Source organism: Euleptes europaea, chromosome 14, assembly GCF_029931775.1.
Source record: "Euleptes europaea isolate rEulEur1 chromosome 14, rEulEur1.hap1, whole genome shotgun sequence".
Taxonomy (NCBI): domain Eukaryota; kingdom Metazoa; phylum Chordata; class Lepidosauria; order Squamata; family Sphaerodactylidae; genus Euleptes; species Euleptes europaea.
The window spans coordinates 15232136-15240223 of NC_079325.1; the positions used below are offsets into that span (position 1 = coordinate 15232136).

The 8088-nt window shown below is 43.8% G+C and overlaps 1 protein-coding gene across 2 annotated transcripts in view; it reads right to left on the reverse strand.

Moving 5' to 3' along the window:
* ST3GAL4 (ST3 beta-galactoside alpha-2,3-sialyltransferase 4) overlaps positions 1-7472 on the reverse strand; it is a 74460-nt gene extending 66988 nt beyond the window's left edge. Inside the window, exon 1 of one of the 2 annotated variants that reach the window (XM_056860527.1) lies at positions 7422-7472. The gene's annotated coding sequence lies outside the window, so the exon portion shown is untranslated. The remainder of the gene's footprint in view (positions 1-7421) is intronic. The other variant, XM_056860528.1, reaches the window with a different exon arrangement.
* Between the last annotated feature and the right edge of the window lie 616 nt (positions 7473-8088).

The following is an 8088-nucleotide window of genomic DNA, read 5'->3' on the forward strand; positions in this document are numbered from 1 at the left end:
TGATGCCTGCTTTGGAGAAACAAGCTGATAGCCAGGCTTAAAACTGCAGCTGCCCACCCCTTGTTCAAGGAACCTACCCTTAGCATGGATTCTCTGGTACTCTACCCTTCCCCCTATCTTCAACGTTCCTTTACAGGTAAGGTTACAGCTTTTATTATCTGGCACTAAGTTGGCTTGATGGCTTTTAGCTCTCACTTGATTTCTTGGGGGGGGATTCCACAGAGGATACCCTGAGCAGCAATATCCACCCTGCCCCAGAGCACATTTCTTGAGCACAAAAGTGACCACCTGAGAAACAGGTGGCTTCTTACCTCGAGGACACTGTGGTTTTCGTCTGCCTCTTCCATGATTTCAAACGTTTCCCCGGATTCTAAACTACACCAGCAGAGTGTGGTGGCAGCTCCTGTTTGATTAATTAGGCTTTTTTTAATTATTGTTTTCTAACATACCCAAATGAGCTTTCCCACCACCACCATTTAAGGTCGTAAAAAAAAAAAAAGAATCAAAGTTTGTTAGGCTTATTCAGATTATGTTGCGGCTCTGTCACCAGTGACAAACCCATTAAAAAAAAATCAAGAAGGGAGAACAGAATGTACAAATAGGAAATGCCATTTAAAGGTTTGCATTAGAGGAGATGCTGCTGATTCTACAGCAGCCATGGAGGCAGAGAGAAAAAGAGAAGTGGAGCATGGCTGTGGTACAGGAGAAAGAAAATGGGGAAAGTTTCTCTTCCCTGGCAGTGTGGTCCTGATCCAACCTCCTCCTGCTGATGCTGCTAATACTAGAAATGTTAAGGAATGGGAGCTCCAATTATGGATGTCCAAATTCTTCTGTAGCTGCGTTCAAAGTCCATTTCCCCGCCCCCAACTTATTCTGCACAATTGCACCAGAACTTTACCTACTATTTATCTGCTTCTGTAGACTAATTGGGGACATCACTGTCTTCCAAATCTTGAAATCGCTTTTATAAGCAGGCAAATGATTGTCCAAAATAGTCACGTGAATGATAAGTTTACGTGATCCTGGGTAGAAGAGGCATCCTCCAAGCTTAAACCAATTTAGATCTCATGGGTCTCCTTTCCCAAAAAATAATTCTCAAGCACTCCTACAAGATGACGTTTCATGAGAAAATCTTGTGAGACGCCATGACAGACTGACCCTGCATTTGGTTTGTAGTGAGGATGGATGTAATTGCATACCACATAAGAAAATTCTACTGCAGGCTAATGATGACAATTTATCTCTCCAATGTGGAGTGTATGCAATTTCAGCTTTAAATCTGCATCAACTTCCAGGAATCCAGACAATGCATCTTTGGTTCACTGGTCAGTCATCCCACAACAGGGATTTTTTTACAAAAATGTGGTAACAGAGACCTCTTTATAGGTCGTAATCACTACCATCATTGTATTATCACATCATCTCCTACTGTGTTTATCCCTAGCTGGGGCATAGCAATGATTAGCACTAAAATGCACTGGATCATGGGAGACCCATTCCTGGCTATGACAACTAATAGGAATTAACAGACCAATATTTCCTAAATGTATATACTCTTTATGCTAATGAACATCTATCAAAACATCCTGAAGCAATAGATTAATTATGCATTGCATGAAGTAGGACTTTGGGGGGTGTCTTCAGCTACTTTTGCTAGGGCAAATGTAGGATTTTCCCAGCCATACCTGTAAAGCAGGACAACAATGTCCTACATTTTTTTTTCCAGAAAGGAAAGAACAACAGCCAGACCCTGTTGCCTCTGAGTTGTGTAGTAATCATGAGTTTGGGCAGGCAGACTGGAAGCCTGCAGGCCCAATCCAGTCCCAAAGTGATTTTTCCTAGCAGCCCTACCCAATTGTCAATCAAAATGTACCCACCAGTAAGGAAAAAAGGTTTTCAAATGGTAAGGTGGATAAAGCATTCCAGACCAGAATGTTACAGTTCTCTTTTGGATTTCATTCACAATGCCCCAGCTGTGCCTGAACTCAGGCGAAGAATAACTGCGAAGACCTAACAGCTAGTTATTATCATTACCAGCTCTGGGGGATAGTAGCAATATATGCTTCTGGACTCGGTAACAGAAAAGAGGCTGGCCCTCAGGAATAATCAAGTTGGGTCATCTGATTCGAGTACAGTGATCCCCAACCAGTTTCCCTCGTTCCCATAAGTGTTCCCTGGTTCGAAAGCTCTTGCCCAGTCTTTCTCTCGCACAAAGTCCCCATCATCTTCCTAACCTTGTGCCTCCCAAACACTTCAGTGGGCCACTTCCACACACAGAGTTAGGTTCTTACCTTACCTGAAGCTTCCCCTGCTGTGGTACCGCTGAGATGATGCCTTGTAATCTGTGCACAGGTGTGCTCTCAGGCACCACAGCCTTGCTGGATACCTCTCTCTCCTGTGTTTTGCCAGCGTTGCCTTGTTTACAGCTGCAGCTTTTGTACTGGGAGTCATCGGCTTGGGAAAAATTTCACAGCCGAGGGACTCTGAGCACAGAGATCCACAGCAGCGCTGCAAGAAAAAGCTGTTTGTAGACACAGCCGCTGCCCAAATGTTTGCAATGGCCAGAGGTATGCTAATACCTGCCGTGTCTTGACCAGAGATCTGGGGAGGCACTAAACCAATGGGCTTAAAACTTTAACTGATTAACTGGTGTGGTTGGATTACGAAAGGTGCAGGTAGGGTTGGTCATAAGTACCAACAAAAAATCCACTACAGGAAATTCTTGAAGAGCTACAGCTTATAAGACCACAAAGACCTGTTTACACCTCTCTTCCCCTCGCAAAAGACTTGGAGAGCTTAAAAGGGGGATTTCCCTTCTAGCTGGCATGCAAGACCAACAGAGCATTGGCCACTGAGGATTTCATTTTAAATACCTCATATCACTCTGCATCCAGAATTATAGATTGTCTTTTTCAGTCCCAGAATAAAAACAACAGAACACAAATTTCAGCAGAAGTAAAATTATCAGACACGGATTTTCCCCAATACTGACCGGCTATGAGCCCGTGTATTTCTGAAGGCATTTTGGTTCTGATGTGTTATAAGAAGGGTCATGCAAAAAAAAAATCGGTAAATTTTGGGTTCAGGTTTATTGGGCCCGATTTTTTTCTGGTAAACCCAGAATAAGCCAAATACCCATACCAACTATGGGGTGCTATCAAAACCAGTCAAACATTTTTTTAAAAAATGGGAGAAAGCACAGAGCTGTGCATCTAAGCAACGGCGAATAGCCGAACCCGAAAAAATCGAATAATTATTCAGCTTTTGGGGAATCGCCTATTTGGCTTCGGGCAGATTCCCGGGTTTTGACATTTGGTCTACCCAAAACCCGAATACTGTTGAAACAAGTAATTTCGAGTTTATTTTCGGTTCAGGTATATTGATATGCACAACCCTAGTTATAAGGTTGATATACCGTGTTTGCAATTTTGATTAAAAAATATTTTAAGTGTCTTCCCTTCTTAAAATGATGTGTTTTATTTAGGTTTTACCTCCAGACAATCAGTTCTCACGATCATCCAAAGCACATCTTCACTGAGATTTAAGATGTATAAATGAATTTAAAGTCAGTCAATCAGTGCACTAACCAATCAGTCAAATAATCCGTTTTGAAAAGGAATTGGTTGATAAGACACCCCCACCCCCACCCCCACCCCCCGCATAATCCAAAGAATATGTACTGGCTTGCAAAACAAGCATCACCACCATGTGGCACAAAAAGGAAAAATGCCAAAAAGTCTTATAATTGGACTATATCAACGTGTAAAAAGAAAAGTGATGTATATAGAAGGCCAACATATTGTTTGCAAGCACAATGGAACTACAAAGAGTGAGTTGTAAAAATTCTGCCCTAATGGAAAAGGACCAGGGCTCAGTGGTACAGCATACTCATTACATCTAGAAAGTCCAGTTTCTAACATCTCCAGTTAAAGGAGCTCATATAGCAGAAAAGACCATTCTGAGCCTGACACGCTGAACAGCCATTGCCAGAGTAGGCAACACTAAACTCAACTGGAGACGTGAAGGCCTTTGGGGACAGGGGGGAAAGTGGGAATTTACCATTTTTCTTCCCTGGAAACCTTCCCCCCCCCTTTCTTCTGACTGAAAAAAATTAGATGTTTTGGATACTCCAATGAATCTCTTTCTGTATTAGCAAATTGAGACCCTGAAGACTGCAGGGTCTCAGTCTTTCACATACCTGGTCCTTTCAACTGGAGGTACCAGGGACTGAACCTGGGATTTTCTTCATGCCAAGCAGATGCTCTACCATTAAGCCATGGCCCTTCCCTTAAGTTAAAAACTTAAGGCAAATATTACTATTTTATATGCTAACTAAAGTTCCCCTGGAGAAAATGGCAATTGGGACTCTATGGCCTCCCCTCTCAAAACACAGCCCTCCTCAGACTCCACTCCCAAAATCTCCAGGTATTTCCCAACCTGGAGCTGGCAACCCTAATCCTAAACCAAATTGTGTTAATAGTTGAGAATGCAGTAAAAAATCTCGTAACTGGGAGAATGTATATTAAACATTTTACAAAAGCTTTGAGTTAGGAGGATTTTTTAAATTAGTTTAATCTGTGCTTGCAACCAGCCCAAGTATATCAAAATGCCTGAAAGCACCAGAGAATGGACATGAAATGAGAACTCTACATCAAAGAGCAATCTTCTGTCCCAAATAAACTAGAATAATAAAAAGAAGCCTATTTCAACTTTCATGTACTTTTAAGATTCCAAATCCAAGGCCAGTCAATTCATTCCCTCTGCTTGCCTATCTCCAGCCAGACAAGAAAATGATGGGGGGGTTCCACCAACAGTATGGACCTTTTGCCATTTGCTATGAAGTGGTTTTTAGTTTACTTGACAGAGTAGATGTCAAATGAATTTTAACGAGATGAGCAAATACCAGTTAACAGCTCTTGAGGAAAGCGCCGACCCTTTTTCCATGGGTAGATTTTACAGCAGATGATATCCCGGAACACGCTCAATAAACAAAGAATGCAGCAGCTGGCCAAAAAAGCCAAGAAAGACCCTAGTTTAAAGCAACGATATCCACGTAAGAATCATGCCAAGACTAATTTTCTTGTCCAAAGTATAAAATGGCATAGCCAAGTTCAGTTTTAAAACTGTAGTGAACAAGTATATTTAGACATCCATTAGGCCATCCTTTCTTGCCGTCTAAACTCTGTGCCCCATGTTAGGGTTGCCTTCAGGTTTTGAAGGATCTTGGGCAAGATGCCCTTCCAATGCCCCTGCTCCATCATCACCATCTTGTGCTCTTCTGGGCCAACTCCTCTCCTCACTGTCACCCTCACAAACACACACACACCTGCCTCACCATGGCAACCTCCACTGACCTTGAACGCTTCAGGTATTGGAAAGAAAATAGCTTCTCTTATTATATAATCTCTGGAACAAGTGCCAGCAGGGACTGAAGAAAGCCAAAGGGAGTCACTGGTCCATTCCCTCCAGTGGTTCCCTGTCAAGAAAGTGGGAGATTGCCACAATGGCTTCTACAGCCATCTCCCATTTTCCTTGAAGAAGGACAGAGGCCCAACACTTTTTGTACTTTTTTTGGCCCAGCTGGTACCGTGTGTTTATGCGCATAGAGTGTCGTCAGGTCACAGCTGACTTATGGTGACCCGCTAGGGTTTCCAAGGCAAGAGATGTTGGGAGCTGGTTCACCATTGTCTGCCTCGGTGTGGGCTGAGAGAATTCTGAAAGAACTGTGACTGGCCCAAGGTCACCCAGCAGGCTTCATGGGGAGGAGCGGGGAATCAAACTCTGCTATCCAGATTAGAGTACACTGCTCTTAACCACTATCACTAGTACTAATAAGGCTTAAAGGACTGTGGAAGGATCACATTCTGCTTCTGCCTCTGAGTGCCTCTCCCACCAGGAAATGGGAGATCATTCCAGAAGCCCATGTAATATCACAAGGACCTTCGGAATGATCTCCTGTTTCTTGGTGGGAAACAAACATCCCTGGTCAGCACTGTGCCTTGGGTCACGTGCCTCTAAAGGTGTCCAGAATGGTCTGAGAGCAGCCCTAGGCATGCCAACCTCCCCGGAACTTAAGCAAGACAAAGACCACTTTTTATACTGTGCAAGAACTGGCATGGCGCACTAGACCAACTGAATTACGTCTGCCACAGCAGACTGCTGGATGCCCATAAAAAAAGATAACAAACAGGGCATGAAAGCTCGTGTGTGGGTGTGTGTAAAGTGCCTTCAAGTCGCAGTCGACTTATGGTGACCCCTTTTTGGGGTTTTCATGGCAAAAGACTAACAGAGGTGGTTTGCCAGTGCCTTCCTCTGCATAGCAACTCTGGTACCCAAAGTAAATCTAACAGCATCTTTTCTAAAAGTTTAAGCATAAGCAGAACAGGATTTAATGCTGGGAAATTAGTGAATGAGATGTGGATCAGGAAGTCCCCGGTTCAAATGTCACCTCTGCCATGACCAAACCTTGCTCTCTCTATCTACAATATCGGGTCAATACAACTGACCTAATTTATAGGGTTGTTGTAAGGATTACAACAAGACAGTGTATGGAAGGCCCTTCAAAGGGCTATGGAAAGGCAATACGCTAAATAAGCCAGTTTCCATAGACCCAGCAGCTAATCTTTTTGCAAGGATATTTTCAAACACATGGTGAGATAGCTGGGAACTGGCTATACCACAAATAGCCAGGTCTTCCCGCTGAAGATGGAGGGGATTCCAAAGCAGTAGTATTCACTCTGCAGCTCACAAGGAGCCATGTTCACAATTACCCTGAATCAAAAGAGCCACGTTAACTTGCAATCCCTGACATGTGAGCTATCAGTTCTTCTGACAGTGGCTATTTCAAGTTAGAAACCACCTCCCAACAACAAGCCCCACCAGATAAGGGCCTTGCCCATTTTCCTGAAACATGGAGCAAATTGTGGATAGGGAACCCCGGAGTTTGGAAAGGGAGTGAGGAACAGGCTTGTTTCATCATACAAGATTCTGTCCTTCTGAGGATATAGAAAGCCATCGTATTGAATAGGTTCATCAAAACTCAACATTCAGAAATTTAGCAAAATTAAGGCTGGTGATTCCGTTGCCATGGAATCCTTCAGAGCCCAGGAAAGAGCATTCATGGTGGTATCCAGGAGGAGGTAGCTGAACATCACTGCAGCAATCCTATACTATTACTAGCCAGATCTAGAGCTCAACAGTGGAGAGATGTTTCATGATAACCCAGTACACCAAGCCCAATGGCACAGAGGAAGGCTCTAACCTGCTCACAGGTCACAGAAGCCAAGTGAAGAAAGAAAGAAATTAGGTGGAAGAAAGGAGGGGAATCACATTGCACCCAAAATCCGTGTCATTGTACACCTCCATATGCTCCCTAGCATTCGAGAAATTCATAATGCCATGTAACACGATGAGTTACTTACAGTCCTCCCCTGTTGTCCCCAAACAGACTCAGCAGCACCTTCACAGGTTGAGGATCTACAGTCCCATTATTCTGCAGAATAAAAAAGGGAAAGCAAACAGATTAGCAAAGTAGATTTTTAAAAAAAAGAAGAAGAGTTGAGGAGGAGGAGGAGGAGGAAGAGGAGGAGGAGGAAGAAGAGGAAGAGGAGGAGGAGGAGGAGGAGGAGGAGGAGGAGGGAAGAAGAAGAAATTGTTTTTATATGCCGACTCTACCTTTTAAGGAGAATCAAACTGGCTCACAATCACCTTCCCTTTCTCTCCCCACAACAGACACCTTGTGAGGTAGGTGAGGCCGAGAGAGCTCTAAAGAGCTGTGACTAGCCCAAGGTCACCCAGCTGGCTTCATGTATAGGACCGGGGAAATCAACCCGGTTCACAACATTAGAGTCTGCCACTCATGTAGAGGAATTGGGAATCAAACCCGGTTCTCCAGATTAGAGTCCATCGCTCCTAACCACTATACCATGCTGGCTCTCTTTAATACAGCTCCTGTTCAGGATCAGGCCAAAATCTATCCTTTGAGAGAATATTGGGTGGCATCATCAGGGTTTGCCTCTGGGCACACAGTCCCTCATATGAACACAACTTCCTGTACTGGGGGACAAGAAGCACAATTGACACGGCTTC